The following is a 23,397-nucleotide window of genomic DNA, read 5'->3' as shown; positions in this document are numbered from 1 at the left end:
TTTAACATGGGTGAACTAGCTGTTTGAAACATCTGGGGCTGTACATGAGCTCAGCATGGGCTGTTTGAAACTTTGAACTTGGCTGAAAACATGATGTACCATTCTTGAACTGGGGAGAAATCCAAGATTGTCTTTTCATGCTGATGTGTCTACCACAAAATTGGTGCAATGAGTAAAATCTCATTACTCATACATTTTTCGCATAAATCTGACACATGGATAGATTTGTCATGGTTCATTTACTGTAGAGCATGCCTTGAATCAAATATTTTAAATATTTACGTATATCTTAAATAAAGAAAAAATGAATTGTCTAGATTGCACCAAAAGTTAAAATTATAAAAAGTCCTTCCACGTCTAAATTGTTAGACTTATACTAAATAAACAATGCTAAGCCCATCAATGTAGGGATGTAAATGGTTTGGATTAGGGTCAGATGTAGGCTAATCAGACTCAGACTAGGTTTTGGATAGAAGAAAGCTAATACCGAATCCGAAAAAAATACATGTAATCGGATTAGGATATCCATCGGATTCAGTTTTCTTAACCAAATCCGACTAATCGGATTCAGAATCGAGTCGAACATCAGATGTATTTGATCCTTTGATATCCCTACATCCATAAAATCTAATCTAGTTGAAAATGCATGAGTTGAGATTAAATTCATTGCTACCATATGCACATTCACATCAGGCTATATATATAATCTAAATATGGCACGGTGCTAAATGAAAATTTTTATTGGATTTCCGGTGTTTTTTTCGAAATTACGACCGTACAAATGTGTTCAACATGATTGATTTACTAGAAATCAACACTTGGATCATGCATTTTGGATGAAAAAAATAATATTTGGAGCCTCAAAAATTTATAAAAATTGTAGGCCATTGATTTTGAAACCTATCCATGCCTCAGAATCAAATGCTCCAAGAACTGATTCCTATAAAAACAAGCTTAGAGATCACATCTGTACGGTCAGAATTTCAAAAGAACAGCGGAAATCTAATAAATGTTTCATTTAGCATCGTGCCATATTTAGCATGGATGTTGTATCCTATATATATATATATATATATATATATATATATATATATATATATATATAGAGAGAGAGAGAGAGAGAGAGAGAGAGAGAGAGAGAGACTACGCATTCTGGAATTTTGGTAGCAAATTCTGACTTTAGTGCAGACCTTTGGACTCGTTTCTCTAGTGTGCGTTTAGTTCCCTAGTAATCGACCGTTATTAAATGGAAGGTAACGGATGGAGAACAAAGAGTGTAAAAGTCTTCCATTAAGGAGTTGGCGACCCCTATTCAAACTGAACGCACCCCTTCACTACTTTTCTTTCATGACTTTTCTTTCCAAGTGGAGAAGCGAGTCATTTCTTGTTTTCTTCGGCACCAGCCAACATGGTCTCAATGTTGAGAGTCATATCCTTGGCTCGGCTTTGTCTTCATTCCCCTGCGCTCGCAGAACCAAATCTCTTGCATGAGAAATTCTTTTGGCTCACAATAAAGCATTGTCCTCATCAGGCAACTAGTAGTCCTATCCTAAGTCACACAGACTCTTGTAAAGGGTCGCTGCACCCGCATCGATGCGACGCGGGTGTGGGTGCGGCACCCGGTGTGACTATCATAAAAATCAGCAGCACTGGGTGCGGTCAAACTTCCTTGGGTGTGGTCAACCACACTCAGGGTTACAAGTGTCTAGAAATGGACTCGATCAACCATGATTGAGTCCAACAACAACAACAACAACAACAACTACGCCTTCATCCCAAAACAATTGGGGTCAGCGATATGAACCAAAAAAGAAATTCATTTTGGGTCTTCCACATGAATCCTTTTCCTCCAATCATTTCTATCCAACGCCATGTCCTCGGTGAGGTTCAAAGCATTCATATCCTTTCCTATCATCTCCATCCAAGTCTTCCTAGGCCTACCCCGACCTCTTTTAACTAATATATTTTCCCATTTCTCCAACCTTCTAACTGGAGCATCATTAGGCCTTCGCCGAATATGTCCAAACCACCGTAAACGATTCTCTCGCATCTTATTTTCAATGGGTGCAACACCTACCTTCTTACGTATCTCTTCATTCCGAATCTTATCTTTTATTGTATTTCCACACATCCATCTAAGCATCCGCATCTCAGCTACACTCATTTTTTGAATATGATGTCTCTTGGCAGCCCAACATTCCGTACCATATAGTAAAGCGGGTCTAATAGTCGTCCTATAAAACTTTCCCTTCAACCGCAATGGCATTCTACGATCGCACAGCACTCCAGTAGCACTTTAACCATGATTGAGTCCATTTCAATAAAATAAAAAATTAAAACGTGTTTTAAGGGGTGGGTTAGGGCACATTTGTGTAAAACACCTCCCCCCCTTCTCGACCCTTCCTTCGTGCCTCTCGTCCCCACTCCTCCTACGTATGACAGCGCAACGGACTCTTCCTCTTCCTATAACAGTGGTGGTCCTCCTCCTCCCACGGCAGCGACAGGTAAGCTTCCTCCTTCTTCCTCCCTCCACCGCCTCCTCTTCTCTTTCTTCTCCTCCTCCTCTCTCTTTCTTCTTCTTACTCCTCCTCTCTCTCTCCTTCCTTCTCCTCCTCCCCTCATTGTCGCAAGGGCTGAATCCAAGGTTGGGTTCAACTCCTAGGTTAAGTTTTTGTTGGGTTTAGCAGAATTGAACCCAGGGTTATTGGGTTTGGCTCTGCTGAACCCATGGTTGTTGGGTTCAGCAGAGTTGAACCCATGTTGCTTTGCTGGGTTTAGCCAAGCTAAACCCATGGATGCTAGGTTCGGCTTTGCTGAACCCAGGCTTGAGTTCAGCATAACCTGAATCCAGGCTTGCTGAACCCAGACTCTGCGGAATCCAGGGGTTCGACAGAGCTAAACCCAACCCTTCTGGGTTTGGCTCTGTTGAACCCAGCCCTGCTGGGTTCAGCTCTTCTGAACTCAGGGGTTCGGCAGCCGACCCCCTGGGTTTGATTTAATTATGGTGTTATTTTTTATTGATGAGGAATAACAATTGTAGATTGTTAATTTGATTTATTGCATGAATTTATGCATGATGAATTGATGATATGATCATTATTTTTATTTCATTAGTGTTACTGTTAACTGTTAATATATATATATATATATATATATATATATATTATCGCCAATATTTTGAAAATATCATGATATTAATGCGATACAAAGGCAAAACAATATTAAAGGCAAAATATCGTGAAATTTATATTGTTGCGACTAACAACCTTTGATCTATTTTAGAGAGACGAGAGAGAGAGAGAGTTTGATTTTCATTAACCCTAATCACCTATTTAAATAGGAATTAGTAAAATGGGAATTTGCAAGTCGGCATATGTAATTTTGCTAAATTACGTATAACCACCCAAATTTATGAATATTGCTTTTAACACTCCCCCTCAAGCTGAAGCATATATATCTGTCATGCTCGGCTTGCTGCAACATCTTGAAAAACCTGCACTTGCGATAGGCTTGGTGAAGACATCTGCAACTTGGTCCTTAGAAGTCACATGAGACTGCACTAAGTCACGTATATAGTGGCAATCAACTTCAATGTGTTTCGTTCTCTCATGAAAAACTGGATTATTAGCTATATAGATGGCTGCTCTATTATCACACATCATCAACATTGAGGATGTAATCATCACTTGTAGATCTCTTAGAATGGACCTAACCCACATCATTTCAGCAATTGTTTGAGCCATAGCTCTATATTCTGATTCAGCACTCGAACGAGCTACCACAGTTTGTTTTTTACTTCTCCAAGCAATTAAGTTTCCTCCTACAAACACGCAGAACCTTATGGTGGACTTTTTATCATCGATGACCCCTGCATAGTCCGCATCTGAGTACACAATTATATCAAGGTTGGGGCTTTGTTTATATAGCAATCCCTTTTCAGGAGAGGATTTCAAATACCTGAGAATCATCATAGCTGCCTGCCAATGCACTCGGGTTGGTTTGTCCATGAATTGACTTATCTTGCTCACGACCAAGGAGATATCTGGCCTTGTTACAGTAACATAAAAGTTTACCAACCAAGGATCTAAAACTTCTACTGTCAATCGGTTCTACTTGTTCATCATGTTAAATTATGTACATATTCATATAATGTAATATATATATTATATATATATATGGTAATACATATACATATATTAATATATATGTATATGTATCTACTCAAATATATATATAAAATATATATTTCTATTTGTTTTGCCATAAGGGTAGTTTAGTCTTTTCCCTATTTTTGCGCACATTCACTTTTCGGATGTGATTGTAATTATTTATTTTTCTTTTTGTTCTTTTTTATTTCTTTTTGTATGTGTACCAAAAAAGGTACCTTGGGGGGCCCACCAACATAGTCGTTGGGCCCTCTCCAACGGTCACATTTGTGACCGTTGGAGGGGCTCCAACGACTATGGGTGGAGCCCCTCCAAGGCCCTTTTTGTGGTGTTATAAATAGGGGTTCTCCCCTTTGTATTTCTTCATGGCTTTGAGTCAAAGCCCAAGTTCTCAATAAATTGATTCCATTATTTTATGCCTTTGTGCATTTGTGAGTTATTTGTGGGTTGTGCTTTTTGTGCACAAGTGTTCTAAAGTGTTCTTATTGTGCTTTTGTGGTGGGTTCAATATCAAGAATATTAAGGTCTTGATATTGGTATCAGAGCCTCGTTGGAAGAAAGAAGATCGTGTATCTCGCCTCTTGTGAAGCACCTCGAAAATCGTGCCCTCAAGCTAGTGAAGTTTTTGAGTAAAGCACTTGCTCCGGGCAATATTTTAGAAGCAACTTTTGTCAAAAAAAGGTTGAAAATCCGTTAAGGTACGCTTTATTTTTCATCTTCTCTTCTCCATAATGGGTGAAAAAGACTCCCACTTCTCCCTTGGTTTTAAACTTAGTGGTTCAAACTACCATGTTTGGGCCGGCAACATGGAAGCCCACATCAAAGGAAAAGGTCTTTGGGGTTATGTTCAAGGATCCATATCGGAACCCGAACCCAAGCTTTCTATTATAGAGAAAGGGGAAATCAAAATTCTTGAAGGAGAAGATAGACAAAAGGCCTTAGAAGAATATTCCAAAAGGCATGATGAGTGGGAAATGAAGAACTTCAAAATATTGTCTTGGATTTTTTCGTCCGTTGAAACCAAGATCAATGCCAACATCATCAAATTCAAAAGGGCCTCCGAAGCTTGGTTATACCTTGAAAAAATGTATACGTCAAGAGACTTGTCTCACAAATACTACCTCCAAAAGAAAGCCTTGACTCTTCAACAAAATGATTTATCTATTCGGGAATATTTTGCCGAATTATCATCTATTTGGGACGAGCTTGCCATGCTCGAACCAAAATGGAGTGGAGAAGCTATTGAGTTAAGGCACAAACAACTTGAGGAAGATCGTTTTTTCAACTTCTTAAATGGTCTTAGACCCGAATTTGAGCAAATTCGGTCCTCCCTTCTATCGGCTTTTACCTCCCCATCTATTGAAGATGTCATCACCAAGCTAAGTGGTGATGAAACACGTATGGGGATTAGTAAAAATAACCCAAGCATTCTTGCTACACCTTCTCAAAATGACTATGAAGTGGTCAATGCCGTGTCAAGACCCGGTAATAATTTGAAGACCTACAAACCGCCCCATTTCAAAAATCAAGGGCAAAATGATCGATATGGCAAGAGAGATTATAGCAAATTAACTTGCCATTTTTGTAAAGAACCGGGACATATCAAACCCAATTGTCCTAAATGGAAGAAATTTCTCGCCGCGGCTTTAGCATCCCAATCGGAGGAACGGCCTTCAACATCAAATGAACCTCTTTCGCTTCATCAAATTATGGATGCTCTTCAACCTCTTCTCAAAGGAGGCACTTCTGGAGCCGCCATGTCATCTTCTTCCTCTCTTGGTAAGACATCTTGGCTACTTGATTCTGGTGCTTCGTTTCATATGACTCCAAGTCATTGTTTTCTTTCTAATTATTCTGAAAATCGCCTTCCATCTTTTGTCTCAACCGCGGATGGAACCCCTCTTGAAATTAAAGGAATGGGTAATTTTGAAAAACAAGATTTTTTTATCCCAAAAATTCGTCTTATTCCAAAACTAAACTTAAATTTACTTTCCGTTTCTCAACTCTCGGACTATGGTTGCGATATAAAGTTCTCTTCTAATAAATGTTGGATACAGGATCGCCAGTCCGGGAAATTGATTGGGGAAGGCTCTAGGAGAGGAGACCTCTACTATGTTGATTTTCTTAAAATTCCCAAGAATCAATTTTGTAATGTTGCTCAAAACAAAGATATTCATGTATGGCATAAGAGATTGGGTCATCCCAACATTGTTAAAATCTCTTATTTGCCTTTTATTAAGCATCTTTGTAATGAAAATTTTGTTTGTAATGAATGTATTCTTGGAAAAATGAGAAGTCTTCCTTTTCCTCAAAGATCCATGTTTACAACAAAACCTTTTGAAATCGTTCACTCCGACGTATGGGGTCCAGCTCCGGTGATATCCAAGGGAGGCTTTTCGTACTATGTTATCTTTGTGGATGATTTCACTAGGTTTAGTTGGATATATTTTCTTAAACATAAATATGAAGTTTTTTCAACTTTCAAAACATTTCATATGATGGTTTTAAATCAATTCAATGGAAATTTGAAAATTTTTAGAACCGATTCGGGTGGCGAATACCTTTCCAATGAATTTAAAAGCTATCTTGAAAACTATGGAATTCTTCATCAAAAGTCTTGTCCCAAAACCCCCCAACAAAATGGGTTGGCTGAACGGAAACATAGGCATATTATTGAAACCACACGAACTTTGCTCTTTTCTCAAAATATACCGAAAAAACTCTGGGCGGAGGCCGCTCTTACTTCTGTCTATCTCATAAATAGACTTCCATCTAAAAACTTGAACAAGATTTCCCCGTTTGAAAAATTATACGAAAAAGAACCTGATTATGGCAGGTTAAGGGTTTTTGGATGTAAATGTTTTGTCCTTACTGATAAAAATGACAAACTCTCCCCTAAGGCCATTCCTTGTGCCTTTCTTGGTTACTCTGAAACTCATAAAGGTTTTCGCTGTTATGATGTTAAGAGTGATAAACTTTATGTTTCCAGAAATGTAAGCTTCTTGGAAAATGTTAGTGGTTTCGAAAAACTTGAAACTAATAATGAGAATATAGATTATTCTTTTATGTTTGATTTATTAACTGAAGATGATGATACTAGCGATGATGAAACAAATCAAAATGTTGAAACTTATACTGATCAACCCATTAATGAAGAACCACATAGAGATCCTATAACCTACTCTCATAGAGATAGGAGTACTTTTAGAAGTGCCCTCGAAAGATATGATAGTGAGTCTACTCCTTCAAGTGAAGGAAATCTTCGTAGGACCGAAAGATCAAGAAAACCCCCTTCTAGGTTCATCTCATATGAGTCTTTTTCACCAAAATATAGAGCCTGTCTAAGCGCCATTCACTCGTACATAGAACCTAGGGATTTTGAGGAAGCACAAAAATACCCAGAATGGATAGTTGCTATGAACAATGAACTTGAAGCCCTAAAGAAAGCAAAAACCTGGGAGTTTCAAGACCTTCCTAAAGATAAGAAAGCAATAGGGTGTAGATGGGTGTTTAAAGTCAAAACTAAGAGTGATGGGTCTCTTGAGAGATATAAGGCCCGCTTAGTTGCAAAAGGGTATGGTCAAAAATATGGGATTGATTATGAGGAGACTTTTGCCCCCGTTGCTCGGATGGTCATCGTCCGATGTCTTATAACTGTTGCTTCAATAAACAAATGGAACATCTATCAGATGGATGTTAAGAATGCGTTTTTAAACGGAGATCTAAACAAAGAAGTATATATGGATGCTCCTCCTGGAATGGAGTATCCTAAAGGGAAAGTGCTTCATCTTCGGAAAGCACTGTATGGTTTAAAACAAGCTCCCAAGGCTTGGTATGATAGGTTTAACTCTGTGATGTTAGATAATGATTTTTCATCATGCTTTACTGATACTGCTTTGTTTGTTAGAAAGTCTAATGCAGGGATTGTTATTCTGTTGCTATATGTGGATGACATGCTTATTACTGGGAGTGACTCTAAAGGGATTAAAAGCATAAAGTCCATATTAAAGGATAAGTTTGAAATGTCTGATTTGGGTTTCTTAACTTATTTTTTGGGTATTGAGGTTGCATACTCTCATAGAGGGTATTTTTTGTCTCAAACTAAGCTTGCATCTGAGATTATTGACAGGTCAGGTATTACAGATGATAAAGTTTGTGAAACTCCTGCTATAGTAGGAGCCAAAATGAAGATTGATGATGGTGTTCCTCTCTCCGATCCTACTCCCTACAGGCAACTAGTAGGCTCATTGATGTATCTAAGTATCACCAGACCAGATATCTCACATGCGGTGCATACGGCAAGTCAATTTCAGCATGCACCAACTTCTGTTCACATGGGTGCTATCTTGCGTATCGTGAGATACCTAAAGCACACTATCAATAAGGGAGTTTTTTTGTCTTCCTGTTCTGAGTTAAAATTAATTGCTTATACTGACTCTGATTGGGGAGGTGACCCAAATAACCGTCACTCCACCACTGGTTTTTGTGTATTCTTAGGAGACTCATTGATCTCATGGAGATGCAAGAAGCAGCAAAAGGTATCTCTATCATCAACTGAAGCTGAATATCGTGCCATGGCGACTACTACCATGGAAATTGTTTGGATTCATCAGTTGCTGGAAGATATGGGAATCAAAATTGAAGGGCCTACCAAGCTTTGCTGTGACAACAAAAGTGCGATTTATATTGCTAAAAATCACACTTTTCATGAGCGGACTAAACATATCGAGATTGACTGTCACTATGTTTGGGAGGCGTATCTCCAAGGAATCATTGACCTTCCATATGTCACGTCCGAGTATCAGTTGGCGGACTTCTTCACTAAAGCATTGTGTGCTCCGCGCTTCAACTTCCTTCTTAGCAAACTCTCGGTCATCCTGCCCTAAGTTTGAGGGGGGGTGTTAAATTATGTACATATTCATATAATGTAATATATATATATATTTTATATATATATGGTAATACATATACATATATTAATATATATGTATATGTATCTACTCAAATATATATATAAAATATATATTTCTATTTGTTTTGTCATAAGGGTAGTTTAGTCTTTTCCCTATTTTTGCGCACATTCACTTTTCAGATGTGATTGTAATTATTTATTTTTCTTTTTGTTCTTTTTTATTTCTTTTTGTATGTGTACCAAAAAAGATACCTTGGGGGGCCCACCAACATAGTCGTTGGGCCCTCTCCAACGGTCACATTTGTAACCGTTGGAGGGGCTCCAACGACTATGGGTGGAGCCCCTCCAAGGCCCCTTTTGTGGTGTTATAAATAGGGGTTCTCCCCTTTGTATTTCTTCATGGCTTTGAGTCAAAGCCCAAGTTCTCAATAAATTGATTCCATTATTTTATGCCTTTGTGCATTTGTGAGTTATTTGTGGGTTGTGCTTTTTGTGCACAAGTGTTCTAAAGTGTTCTTATTGTGCTTTCGTGGTGGGTTCAATATCAAGAATATTAAGGTCTTGATATTAGTATCTTGTTGGAGATACTTTCACACATCATACATATGAAGTTTAGGATCCATTGGTATATTGGCTGGTTTGGCAACTAACATCCCTGTTTTCTGTAGTAAATCAAGCACATACTTGCTTACTTGCTTTGTGATAGAACTAACCCCTCACTGCTTTTGGCCACCTCTATGCCCAAGAAATATCTAAGAGAACCAAGATCTTTTGTGACAAAGTGCTTCTGAAGATGAATTTTTGTGTCTGAGATGTCCTTCGCACTGCTCCCTGTAAGAATAATATCATTCACATACACAACCATAACCACAATACCTGCAAAGGTTTTCTTGATAAACAATGAGTGATCTGATGCTGACCTGTTGAAGCCAAATGCAGACATAATTTCAAATAACTTCTGAAACCATGCAGAAGGACTTTGTTTTAGACCATATATAGCCTTCTTTAGTTTGCATACCTTGCTACACTCCCCTTGAACCTCAAACCTGGGAGGTTGCTGCATGTACACAGTTTCAGACAGATCACCATACAAGAAGGCATTTTTCACATATAACTGACATAAAGTCCACCTACAATGAACAACTACAGATATGACAAGACAAATAGTCCCAAGACGGGTGACTGGAGAAAAAGCCACAAAGAAGTCAACTTCATATGTTTGAGTATACCCTTTTGCCACCAACTGGGCCTTGTATATTTCAATGGAGCCATCCGAATTGTACTTAATGGTGTAGACCCACTTACATCTAACGATATCTGCTTCAGTAGGTGGAACAACCAAATCCCATGTGTCGCATGAGAGCAAGGCATCCATCTCAACCTGCATCGCTTGCTTCCACTTAGGATCTAACAATGCCTGATGATGATTAAGTGGAACAGATGTGGCAGATAAGGTTGAGATAAAATTTTTCATGTGAACCCCAAGCCTTGCCTCAGTAACAAACTCGAAAATAGGATGTAATGTGCATTGTCTTTTACCTTTCTTGATAGCTATAGGCCTGTCATCATCAACATTAGAAATCTCAATATTTTCAGGAGAACTTACTTTTGAAGAAGGCGGTGATGTAGGTTTTGATTCATGTGGTGTTCTACGAGTTTACACCAGAGGAGGATCACGATATCGAGCAGCTGTGGGAGACTGAGAATGAGTAATAGTCTGTGAAAACGACTCCAAGGGAAGAGGAGGAACGTAAAGAGGCATGACATCACCTTGTTCAACATATAGTCTGGATGCAGTGGTAGAAAAGTAAGGAACAGATTCAAAGAAAGATACATCTGTACTAACATACTCTCGACGGGAGATGAGATCATAATACCGGTATCCTTTTTGATTTTTTGGATATCCAATGAAGACACACTTGATGGCTTGGGCAGATAATTTATCACGGTTAGGTCCAAGTTTATGAACAAAAGAGACACATCCAAATACTTTGGGAGAAATCGGGAAAAGTGGAGCATTAGGATATAGAATTTGAAAAAGAATTTGTTCTTCCAATGATGAAGAAGGCATACGATTAATGAGATAACTAGTGAGAATGGCATCCCCCCAATATGAGGGAGGCATATTTGATTGCAACATAAGGGTGCAAGCTACATCTAGAAGATGTCTATGCTTTCTTTCAGCGACTCCATTTTGCTGAGATGTATGGGCACAAGTGGTTTGAGGATGGATGCCACAATTTCGATAAAATTATAACAATTCATTAGACTTGAACTCGAGTGCATTATCAGTACGGATAATCTTGACAAGAGAATGAAACTGAGTCTTTATTTCAATGACAAAAGACATAAGAATGGAGGCAACCTCCGACCTTTCTTTTATTAAAGAAACACATGATAATCTAGAAAAATCATCATCAATAACTAAGTAATAACGACACTGAGATCTACTAGGTCCCCATACATCAGCATGAAAAATCTCAAACATTCCTTGACTCGATGGACTCTGACTAGAAGAGAAGGAACTTCTATGATGTTTGCCCAATTGACAGGCGTCACACTGGAATGAGTCAGACGAAGAAATCTGAGGAATAAGTCTATGAAGCTTTGGCAAAGGAACATGACCAAGAAACATATAACTTATCATTCTTTTCAAAACCACTCTCATTTTCCAAAAACGTCACATTTCTTGAAACATATAACTTATCATTTTTAAAATCATAACAACGAAAGCCTTTTTGAGTATCGGAATATCCAAGAAAGACATAGGGAATAGCTTTAGGTGAAAGTTTGTCATTCTTATCTGTAAGAACAAAACATTTGCAACCAAAAATTCGCAATATGTTATAATTAGGTTCCCTTTTATATAGTGTTTCAAAAGGAGAGATTTTACCCAAATTTCTAGATGGTAAACGATTGATAAGATAGACAGATGCAATAGCCGCTTCTGCCTAAAATTTTTTTAGAATATTTTGAGCTATAAGAAGAGTTCGAGTGGTTTTAATGATATGTCTTCTTTCGGCCAACTCATTTTGTTGAGGAGTTTTAGGACGTGACCTTTGATGAACAATACCACTATCTTTAAGATACTTCTTGAATTCATTTGAGAGATACTCTCCTCCGGAATCGGTTCTAAATATCTTTAAGTCGCTATTAAACTGATTTTTAATCATCACATGATATGATTTAAAGCATGAAAAAACTTCATGCTTATGTCTAAGAAAATATATCCAAGAGTACCTAGAAAAATCATCCACAAAAATCACATAATAGGCAAACCCTCCTTTTGAAACTACAGGTGCCGGTCTCCAAACATCCGAATGAACAATTTTGAAAGGTTTAGAAATAAACATGGATCATTGTTCAAAAGGCATACTTCTCATTTTTCCAAGAATGCAATCATTACAAGAGAATGTATCTTTACAAAATTTTTTAGCAAAATGCAAATAAGATAACTTGGTGATATTGGTATGACCAAGTCTTTTGTGCCAAACATTTATATCTTTATGTTGGGCAACATTACAAAAAGAATTTTTAGGAACTTGAAGAGAGTCCATATAATATAAGTCTCCCTTCCTAGAGCCTCCTTAATCAATTTCCTGGACCGACGATCCTGTATTAAACATTTATCAGAGGAAAATTTAATATCACATCCATAGTCCGAGAGTTGAGAAACAAAGAGAAGGTTCAAGTTTAATTTTGGTATAAATCTAATTTTGGGGATGAAAAAGTTTTGAGTTTCAAAATTTCCAACACCTTTAATTTCAAGAGAAGTCCCATCCGCAGTAGAAACAAAAGATGAACTATTTTTTAAATATTCGAAAAGAGAATACATGTTTGGGGACATGAAAAGACGCACTCGAATTCAAAAGCCAAGAAGTTTTACCTGGAGGAGAGAAAAAAGACATGGCGGCTCCGGAGATGGCTCTCTTGAGAAGAGGTTGAAGGGCCTCTATAATTTGGTTTAGTGAAAGAGATCCACTTGAAGAGGTTTCCTCCTTTTGCGGCTGAGAAGTGGTGGTCATGGCTACAACTTCTTCCACTTGGGACAAACGGGTTTGATATGCCCCGGTTCTTTACAAAAATGACAAATAATTTTGCTATAATCATTTTTCCACCTTGTCCACCATTTTTTCCTTGATTTTGATTTTTAAAATGAGGGGGACGATAGGTTCTTAAATTGTTTCCGAGTCTAGACACCGCATTGACCCCATCGTTGTCTTCGGAATTGGATGGAACCGCAAGTGTAACGACCCTAACTCGTACCCCTTGAAAATGCAGTTTTTTTTTTAAACCATTGCGGAAATCTTCCCAGGAACCCGGAGCCTTTACAGTTTCACTCCTAGTTGGATAAAACAACCAACCATAATAGAGCTTACACTTATCATTCCCGAACCATAACAATTTATTATTTATTAATCATGAAAGAAAAAGTATCTAACAATAATTACAAAAGACATATCAGAGTTATTTTAATGACATAAAAGTAAATAAAGAAAAAGACTGAGCTACGTTGCGCTTCTGTGAACTGTCCAACAAAAGTGTGACACTCGTAGCTCTACCAGAAGCTAATCGCTTCACTGATCTCCTGCGGCTGCGAAAAACATCAGAAAGAGGGTGTCAGAAATTCGAAGAATTCTGCGTATGAATCCCTCTAATGAAATAAATGAGCATAAAGAACACAGATAAGATTTCATGCAATAATTAAGAGAAATGTAATTATGACAATTACATTAACCAATTAAGCATTCATGCAACAAAGAATATTTATTAAGCATGAAGGGGATCACCCCTATTTATACAAGAGGAAGAGGAGGAAAAAGGAGGGCCAAAGGGCCTCAAAAGGAGAGCCAAAAGGGGGCTCCCATAGAGTCGTTGGGAGCCCCCAACGGTCACATTTGTGACCGTTGGGGGCTCCAACGACTTCTATGTTGGAGCCCCTTTAGGTCCTCAAAAAGAATAAAAAAGAAATGAAAAAAATAAAAAATAAAAATTACATTTATTCAAAAAAGAAAAAATAGTTGTTTTCTAAAACAACTGTGAAATTACAAAAATACCCCTATCGGGTATTGATGTAATATACAGAATATATATATATATATATATATATATATATATATATATATATATATATATATATATAATAGGTACATTTTAACACCCCCCCTCAAACTTTACGGGGGAATGACGGAAAGTTTGCCGAGAAGAAACATGAAGCGAGGAGCCGGAAGAGCTTTAGTGAAGAAGTCTGCCAATTGATATTCTGAAGTGACATATGGCAGAGCAATAGTTCCTCGTAAAAATTCGTCACGAACATAGTGGCAATCCATTTCGATATGTTTCGTACGTTCATGAAAAGTATGATTGCTCGCAATATAGATGGCACTCTTATTGTCGCAACACAGCTTTGAGGCTTCAGTAATATCAACTCCTATATCTTTAAGCAAACTGCGAAGCCATACAAGTTCCATTGTTGTGGTTGCCATTGCCCGATACTCAGCTTCAGTGGATGATAGTGAAACTTTCTGCTGCTTCTTGCATCGCCAGACAATCAATGAGTCCCCTAAAAAGACACAAAAACCAGTAGTTGAGACTCGATCATTGGGATTACCTCCCCAATCTGCATCAGTATAAGCAAGAAGATTCAAAGGGAAAGAGGAGGATAGAAATAACCCTTTATTGATGGTATTCCGAATGTAGCGGATGATTCGGAGAACCGCACTCATATGCACGGTTGTAGGAGCATGCTGAAATTGACTGACTGAGTGAACCGCATGAGTGATATCTGGTCTGGTGATGGTTAAATATGTAAGAGACCCAATGAGTTGTCTGTACGGTGTAGGATCTTCCAGAAGAACCCCATCCTCTAACCGCAATTTGGCATTAATAACCTCGGGAGTCTCTACCTTCTTATCATCAGAAATCTCAGACTTAGAACATATATCTGCAGCAAGCTTCATCTGTGACAAAATATATCCTCTAGGAGAATATGCAACCTCAATTCCAAGAAAATATCTGAGAAAACCTAAATCAGACATATCAAAATTATCTTTTAACATATTTTTAACATTAATAATACTACTTTGATCATTTCCAGTGATAATCATATCATCAACATAAAGCAACAAAATTACGATACTAGAACCTGCATTTTTAACAAAAAGGGCAGTGTCAGTATAACAAGAATGAAATCCTAATTTTATCATGATATCACTAAAACGATCATACCAAGCCTTAGGGGCTTGTTTAAAACCATATAATGTCTTTAAAAGCCGAAGTGTTTGACCTTGCTTAATATTTATTCCGGGTGGTGGATCCATATAAACTTCTTCACTTAAACTTCCATTTAAAAAAACATTTTTTACGTCAAGTTGATAAATAGGCCATTTTTTGGTTGATGCGACAACTATTAAGGTTCTGACACTTGTCATACGAGCTACGGGGGCGAATGTTTCTTCGTAATCAATACCATATTCTTGGGAGTATCCCTTAGCAACCAATCAGGCTTTATATCGTTCTAAAGAGCCATCGCTTTTAGTTTTAACTTTGAAGACCCAACGACAACCAATAGGTTTTTTGTGTGAGGGTAGATCAACTACTTCCCAGGTATTGGCCTTTTTTAAAGCATTTAGTTCAACTTGCATTGCTTCAACCCAATGAGGTATAAATTTAGCTTGATTATAGTGAGCTGGTTCAAAATAAGAGTGTAGAGTTATCAAACATGCCCGATAGTTGGGAGTTAAAGAGTCATAGGAGACAAACCTATTTGGGGGTATTGATATTCTAGAAGAATGCCTAACTTGTGGTTCCTCAATGGATTCAGAAATTTGAGAGTATTTTTCGAGGGCACTAATAGGTTTTTCTTGATTTCTTCTTGAGTAAACATTTATATTGGCATCGCTATCATGAACATTTGTATTTGAATTACTATCATTTGAGAGTGTTATGTCAAGAGGGGATACCTCGTGAGTGTCATCTATGTTTTTAAGAGAATCTTCTTGTATGTCATCAATAAGATCATATAAGAATATATAATCGATTTCATTTGTCTCTTCTATTTTATCAAAACCGTTTTCTTCTTCGAGAAATGTCACATCTTTTGAAACATATAGTTTATCATTCTTAAAATCATAACATCTATACCCTTTTTGATTTTCACCATATCCAAAAAATACACATTCAATTGCTTTTGGAGATAACTTATCCCTTTTATGTAGTAGGACAAAACATTTGCAACCAAAAATACGAAGTCGATTAAAATCGGGTGAAAACTTAAAGAGTTTCTCATAGGGAGAAGCATTTTTTAACTTAGAAGAGGGCATTCTATTGATTAGATAGGTGGAGGTAAGAACGGCTTCCGCCCAAATTTTTTTTGGAATATTTCTAGACACAAGTAATGTTCTAGCGGTTTCTATAATGTGCCTATGTTTCCTTTCCGCTAGGCCATTTTGTTGAGGAGTCCTAGGACATGACTTTTGATGACAAATGCCATTTTGGTTTAAATAGTTTTGGAATTCGTGAGATAAGTATTCACCACCGGAATCGGATCTTAAAATAGATATGTTACTTTGAAATTGATTTTGAACCTTTTTATGAAAATCTTTAAAGAAAGTAAATACTTCCGACTTATGACTAAGGAAATAAATCCAAACATACCGAGTAAAGTCATCAATAAACGTAACATAATATGAATAGCCCCCTTTAGACATAACCGGAGAAGGACCCCAAACATCCGAATGCACCAATTCAAAAGGCCTTGATGAGAAAAAAGATCTAGTTGGAAAAGGAATAGACTTCATTTTTCCAAAAATGCAATCTTTGCAATTAATTTCTTTTTCCTTACAAAATTTATTTCCAAAAGGAAAGAGATACATTTTGGAATAACTTGGATGACCAAGTCTTTTATGCCAAGTTTCCATATTTTTTTCTTGGACATAAGAACAAAAAAAAATTGTAGGGAGATCAAGATGGTCCATATAATAGAGGTCTCCCTTTCTATGGCCTTGCCCAATCCGCTTCCCGGACCGGAGATCCTGCACAAAGCAACCATTAGATGAGAAAGATATTTCACATCCATGGTCGGCAATTTGAGAAACCGAAAAAAGGTTTAAATTTAATTTGGGAACAACTCTTACTTTTGGAACACAAAAATTTTGAGAATCTTTAAAAGAGCCAATACTTGAAATTTTCAAAAAAGTTCCATCGGCCGTTGAGACACAAGAGTCCTTTGAATTGATGCAAACATCACTAAGTGCATTCTCATGAGGGGTCATATGAAAAGAAGCTCCGGAATCAAGGATCCAAGAATACGTACCGGGTGATGATGTTGAAGCAATGGCCGCACCCGATGTGGAGGAAGAAACTTTTAGCATTTGTTGGAGAGCCATAGATATTTGTCCAAGAGTTTCTTTAATGTCATTGTTTTTGCCTTCATCTTCTTTGGAGGTGGTTTCTTCAAGAGAGGCTACTTTAGGCTTGAAGGCTCCCATAAGCTTTGGACAAGCGGGTCTAATGTGACCCGGCTCATTGCAATAATGACAAACAATCATTTTTCTTCCTCTATTGTAGTTCCCTTGTTTCCCAAAATGAGGAGGCTTATAGGTTCTAACATTGTTACCCGGTTTGAATACGGCAAGGACTTCATCAACATGCTTACTCATGCCAAGCCTTGTCTCCTCTTGAGTGATTTCGGCAATAGTATCCTCAATAGGAAGAAAAATAGATCTATGGAGAAGTGAGGATCTCACTTGCTCAAATTCGGGACGTAGCCCAAAAAGAAATTGAAACAATCGCTCTTGTTCCATTTGTTTTTGTCTTAAATCAACATCTTCCATAGAAACCCACTTTGGCTCTAAAAGAGCCAATTCATCCCATAGTGGGTTAAGGGCACTATAGTAGTCTTGAATGCTAGAATCACCTTGCTTGGTGGTTCTAACCTTTTCTTGCAAGAAGTATGCTCTTGCAAGATCCTTTTGGGTATACATACCCCTCATAAAGGACCAAGCCTCATTGGCTCTACGAAATTTAGCTATATTAGCACATACCTTAAGCTCCACATTGTTCATAAACCACGCAAGGATTTTTGCGTGATTGCTTTCCCAATCTTCCACTTCCTTTTGATGATTTTCAATGGCCTTGAGACGAGCATCTCCCTCAAGAGCTTTTTCTTGATCTTCTTCCATCTTCGTGAGCATAAGCTTAGGTTCCGGAACGGTCTCCATGACATAACCCCAAAGCTTCTTTCCTTTGAGATTATTCTCCATTGCCGATGCCCACATCATATAGTTCTTTCCATTGAGCTTGAAAGAAAGCTCAATCTTTGTCTCCATGATGTTGCCAAGAAGTGAAAAGATGTTCACTAAAATAAGAGATACACGAACCACACCTTTTCTTCAAGAATCGAGTGGCTCTGATACCATGTAATGAGATATTGCGGAAATATAAAGAGTGCATACAAGCACATACAACAATGAATAAAAGAGAAAATATCACAAGTCCACGAAGGGACAATACAAGCACAAGCCTTTAAGAAAGCAACAATATATAAAGCCTCTTATTGAAAAGAGAGAGAAGCTCTCCAAGATAAGAATACACAAGGGGATCACCCCTATTTATACAAGAGGAAGAGGAGGAAAAAGGAGGGCCAAAGGGCCTCAAAAGGAGAGCCAAAAGGGGGCTCCCATAGAGTAGTTGGGAGCCCCCAACGGTCACATTTGTGACCGTTGGGGGCTCCAACGACTTCTATGTTGGAGCCCCTTTAGGTCCTCAAAAAGAATAAAAAAGAAATGAAAAAAATAAAAAATAAAAATTACATTTATTCAAAAAAGAAAAAATAGTTGTTTTCTAAAACAACTGTGAAATTACAAAAATACCCCTATCGGGTATTGATGTAATATACAGAATATATATATATATATATATATATATATATATATATATATATATAATAGGTACATTTTAACAGAAGGAACATGTACGTAATAAAAGAGATCACTATTTAAGCAATACAATCATATGATATGTATTAGTGAACAATATTATGCATTCACCAACATTTAACAATTAAGAGAACAAGTAAAATGTGCATGATCTAATGCATAGTAGGAATATTCATGATTTATGTGCAATGCATAAACACTTTATTATCTTTCCTTAAACTTTTCTTTTATATGCATGTTTTTATTAAATGACACAATTTAAGTTTCTCTTTTTAATTATCGTTGCCCGCGGATACACCAAACGGGTAAATTTTTTCGAGGTTAAGTAGGGTTCCCAGGATAACTTAGCACACAAGTTGTATTTTTATTACTGGGTTCCAAACTTAGCCCTCGACCGAATCACTTTCGGAACATTAGACCACATCTAATGTCGGGACACTAGGGACCCACCACGCCCACAAGTGTCACTTTCTTGGTATGCCAAAACAACAACTGTGTCAAACACACCACCTCTAGATAAAGTGACAAATTCTCCCTAAAACCGTGACCAGGAGAAAGAACCTCAATATCGGGTTCAGGGGTAACAAGTAAAGCACACTGAGTTTTTGTATCATTGTGGTCTCCCAAAACCGAATCTCTAAGATGCTCATTCTTTCGATGGGAGATCTCAGAACATATATTACACTATTCTTATTATTATCTTTTTATTACAAGTCAATTATTAAGTTTTACAATTCAACATACAAAAGCAAAGTCAAAAGCGCGTATCTACCCCTGCGAGAACCATCATTAGACTCCCGCCTGTGAAACACATAGAACAATGCAATATAGTGCAATAAAAACAAATATGATTTTTGTGATGCATTTAAAAGTAAATAAGAAGGAGCATCTAGGACTCAAGGCTCTCCATGCCTGCGATGATCCACTTGTATCATCGATGCACTATATGCAAAAACCAAAGCAATATGTCATTTATGGCACAAATCACATATTCCAAATGCACATTCATATATGCAAACCTTTATCATGCGCACGAAACAAAAAAAAATCTATGAGCATGTATCTACTTAATTCATATGGAGCTATGTCAAGAGCCTTCTTTCATTTATATACACGCCTCCATGCTAATGCATATTTCCTTTGAATGTATGTGCTCATGTAAATGTATATTCCTATCAAGTATCATATTCATACTAATCGCATGATCTAAATAAATCAATGCATGTGCTCATGTAAATTCTGCATGTATTTAGTAACTGCATGTTCAAATCAAATTCAGAATAACTGTTTTTTTTTTAAAGAACACACCTCAATGCACATGTTGTTTCTCATTGAAATGAACATCAATGCACACCGCACATACTAAATTTCTTTTGTAATACAAGGATCCAACACCTGCACACACACACACATATATATATATATATATATATATTTTTAAAGGGGTTTACACCCAGCCGGCTGGGGTCTCAAATAGGCCCAGCCGACCCTAGTCGGCTGGGTCGGGACAGACCCCGGGCCGGCCTGGCAGTCACTGCCAGGCCTGTCCCAGTCCTGCCAAATGCTGGACTGGGCCTGGCAGGCCCCTGCCAGCCTGAACTGGCCGAGCCAGCCCATACACCTGCAGTCATTCATGTGTATATGCACAACAGGGCATGCATATACATTCAGCATATTACATGTACAACAAATTTTAGTCTGTGTATGTATATACAATATAGTGCTTGCTGTGCATACTACAAATTTTACTCTGTAAATATATGCACCACACAGACAAACACACAGTTTTACAGATTCATGAATTAAAATATCAGATATAAATAATTAGATTCATAAATAAATTACAGATTTGCATATTTATTATTTAACAGAAAACACAATGCCTAGGTGACTTACAAATTCTTAACATGATCATGATTCCAGATTTTTGTTGAACACAAAATATCATCACTCACGTTTATGCAAACTGTAACCATACATTCACGATTTATCAAACATCTTTTACCAACTTGTGGGTTTCCAGAATCATGTGAGTATCATTATACAAATGATAAAATCTGATTCAGGTAAATGTCAAGGCATACATACAACCAATCATATCCACGTGAACCCCATCATGTCTGATTCACATCAAAATAAAAGCATATATACAACCAAAAACTAATTCACGTGAATGTTAAGGCATGCTTGTAACAAGCTGTACTTATTATGAGGTAAATTCTGCTTTTTACCAAAAGAAAATACACATATATAAATTTATATATATATATTATAAAAAGTGTGAAAAAGAATAAAAAACACCCATGTAAAAAGGGATTCATGGATCCTTATCCATGTATTCTAGGATGAACATATAGACTCATGCCTTTATCATGGATTTATACTAATTATTGCATGAGAATCGAATCAACATTTGATTTCTCACTTAATTCAAAGAGAGAACCCGTACCTTGATGTGAAAAACAAAGAAAGCACAGTGAAAAGAACGGATGGGCTGGAGAAGAACTCTTCTTCTTCTTCTTCTTTCTTCTTCCTCTCTCTTTCCCTTTCCCTCTTTTTTTCTCTTTTCCTTCTTTCTTTGTTTTATTCTTATTTTTTTATAATGAGTGGGAGAGGGGGTGACGTTCCTCCCTTCTCCAGCCCTTTCTAAAAGGGCTGGAGAAGAGAGTTTCCCTTTTTATGAAACTCTCTTTCCATTTTTTTTGAAACTTCTTTAGAGTTGACTTTTAAAACTTCCAATTATTTTAAAACCATTAAAGCTCTTTCTTAACCTCTCTTAAGCATGAATAAGGACTCTTTTAAGAAGTCCTACTCAGCCCAAAAATATAAATTCGGAATTGATATTATTTAATTATTTAATGAAATAATTATTGATTATTAATTAATTAAAAATATCTAAAAACTTCCAAAAATAACCAAATTAACCCTAAAGGATTCTTAACCTTAATAAACCCCAAATCAAGGCTTTATATTGAATTTAAAGCCGGAAAACGTTGGGCTTGGATTTGGATCCGGATCCAAGATCCAAACCCATACCCAAAGCGAAAATTGGTGCAAGACTTGGATCAAATCCAGATTTAAGTAAGACCTAAATAGAACCCAAATCCATAAAAATTCGGATCCTAGGCCTTGGATCCAATCCAATCCAACTCCGGATCCATATCGACAAACCGCTTAATTTTCAGAAAAATGTGATTTTCAGGCAAACCAGAACTTGAATTCAGGAAAACAAAATATCATTGCGCTCAGAATTCTGAGAAGCATCCAACGATATATTACACGACTACCAAATTTTAAATTTCGTCCGAAAATAACCTGAATTTCGCTTGAATTTAAAGGTCGAAATTAATACTCTTTCTCACGCTTCGATTGGATCGCCTCGACCTTGTCGATGAGACTTGGGTTAAGCCCAGACTCAAAGGCATCAGTCTAAAAATCGAGCCTCGGACGATTTTTCTCCCAGACTTGGCCAAATTTTCGATAAAATTATGAAATGACTAAGTATCAAAATATGCGATATTACAAGCACATTAGACCCTTGCTTACTTATACCCATACGAGTTTTTTCCTCACTTAATTTGGTGAGAACATCCTCAAGAGAAGGGGGAGTGAAAGAAGACAATAGAGAAGACCTTATTTGCTCAAATTCGGGCCTTAGCCCTTTCAAAAAATTGAAGAATTGATCTTCTTCTAATTGTTTGTGACGAAGTTCAATCACCTCTCCATTCCATTTTGGTTCGAGCATAGCAAGCTCATCCCAAATGAAAGAAAGTTCGGAAAAATATTCTCTAATGGTCATTTCGCCTTGAAGAAGAGTTAGAGCCTTCTTTTGAATATAATATTTATGGGACAAGTCCCTAGAAGTATACATTTTCTCAAGATACTCCCATGCTTGACAAACCTTTTTAAATTTGATAATATTCGCGTTAATTTTGGTCTCAACGGAAGAAAAAATCCAAGACAATATTTTGAAATTCTTCATTTCTCATTCATTATGCTTTTTCGAATATTCCTCAAGGGCTTTGGTTCTTTCTTCCCCTTCAAGGATCTAAATTTCACCTTTCTCTATCAAGGTGATTTTTGGTTCCGGTTCCGGGATTGTGCCTTGCACATAACCCCAAAGACCTTTCCCTTTTATGTGAGCCTTCATGTTTCCGGCCCAAACATGATAGTTGGAGCCATTGAGTTTAAATCCAAGAGAAAAATAAGACTCTTTTTCACCCATTAGAGAGGAAAGATGGAAGAAGAAATACGTACCGTAATAAGATTTTTAAATCTTACTTGTCGTAATGCCCTTCTAAAATAATGAAGGAAGAGAAGCCCCCACTCCAATCTCCAAGAAACCAAAGGCACGTTTTTTGAGGCACCCGAAAAACGAAGA

General features: G+C 37.2%; 1 protein-coding gene across 1 annotated transcript in view; it reads left to right on the top strand.

Annotated features, from left to right (window-relative positions):
• LOC149815010 (BTB/POZ domain and ankyrin repeat-containing protein NPR1-like) overlaps nucleotides 1-23,397 on the top strand; it is a 57,604-nt gene that overhangs the window by 11,112 nt on the left and 23,095 nt on the right. The window lies entirely within an intron of this gene.

Source organism: Nuphar pumila, chromosome 15 (genome assembly GCF_984573655.1).
Source record: "Nuphar pumila chromosome 15, dmNupPumi1.hap1.1, whole genome shotgun sequence".
NCBI lineage: Eukaryota > Viridiplantae > Streptophyta > Magnoliopsida > Nymphaeales > Nymphaeaceae > Nuphar > Nuphar pumila.
The sequence above is the reverse complement of the archived record's forward strand: the minus strand, read 5'-3'. Positions and strand labels throughout refer to the sequence as shown.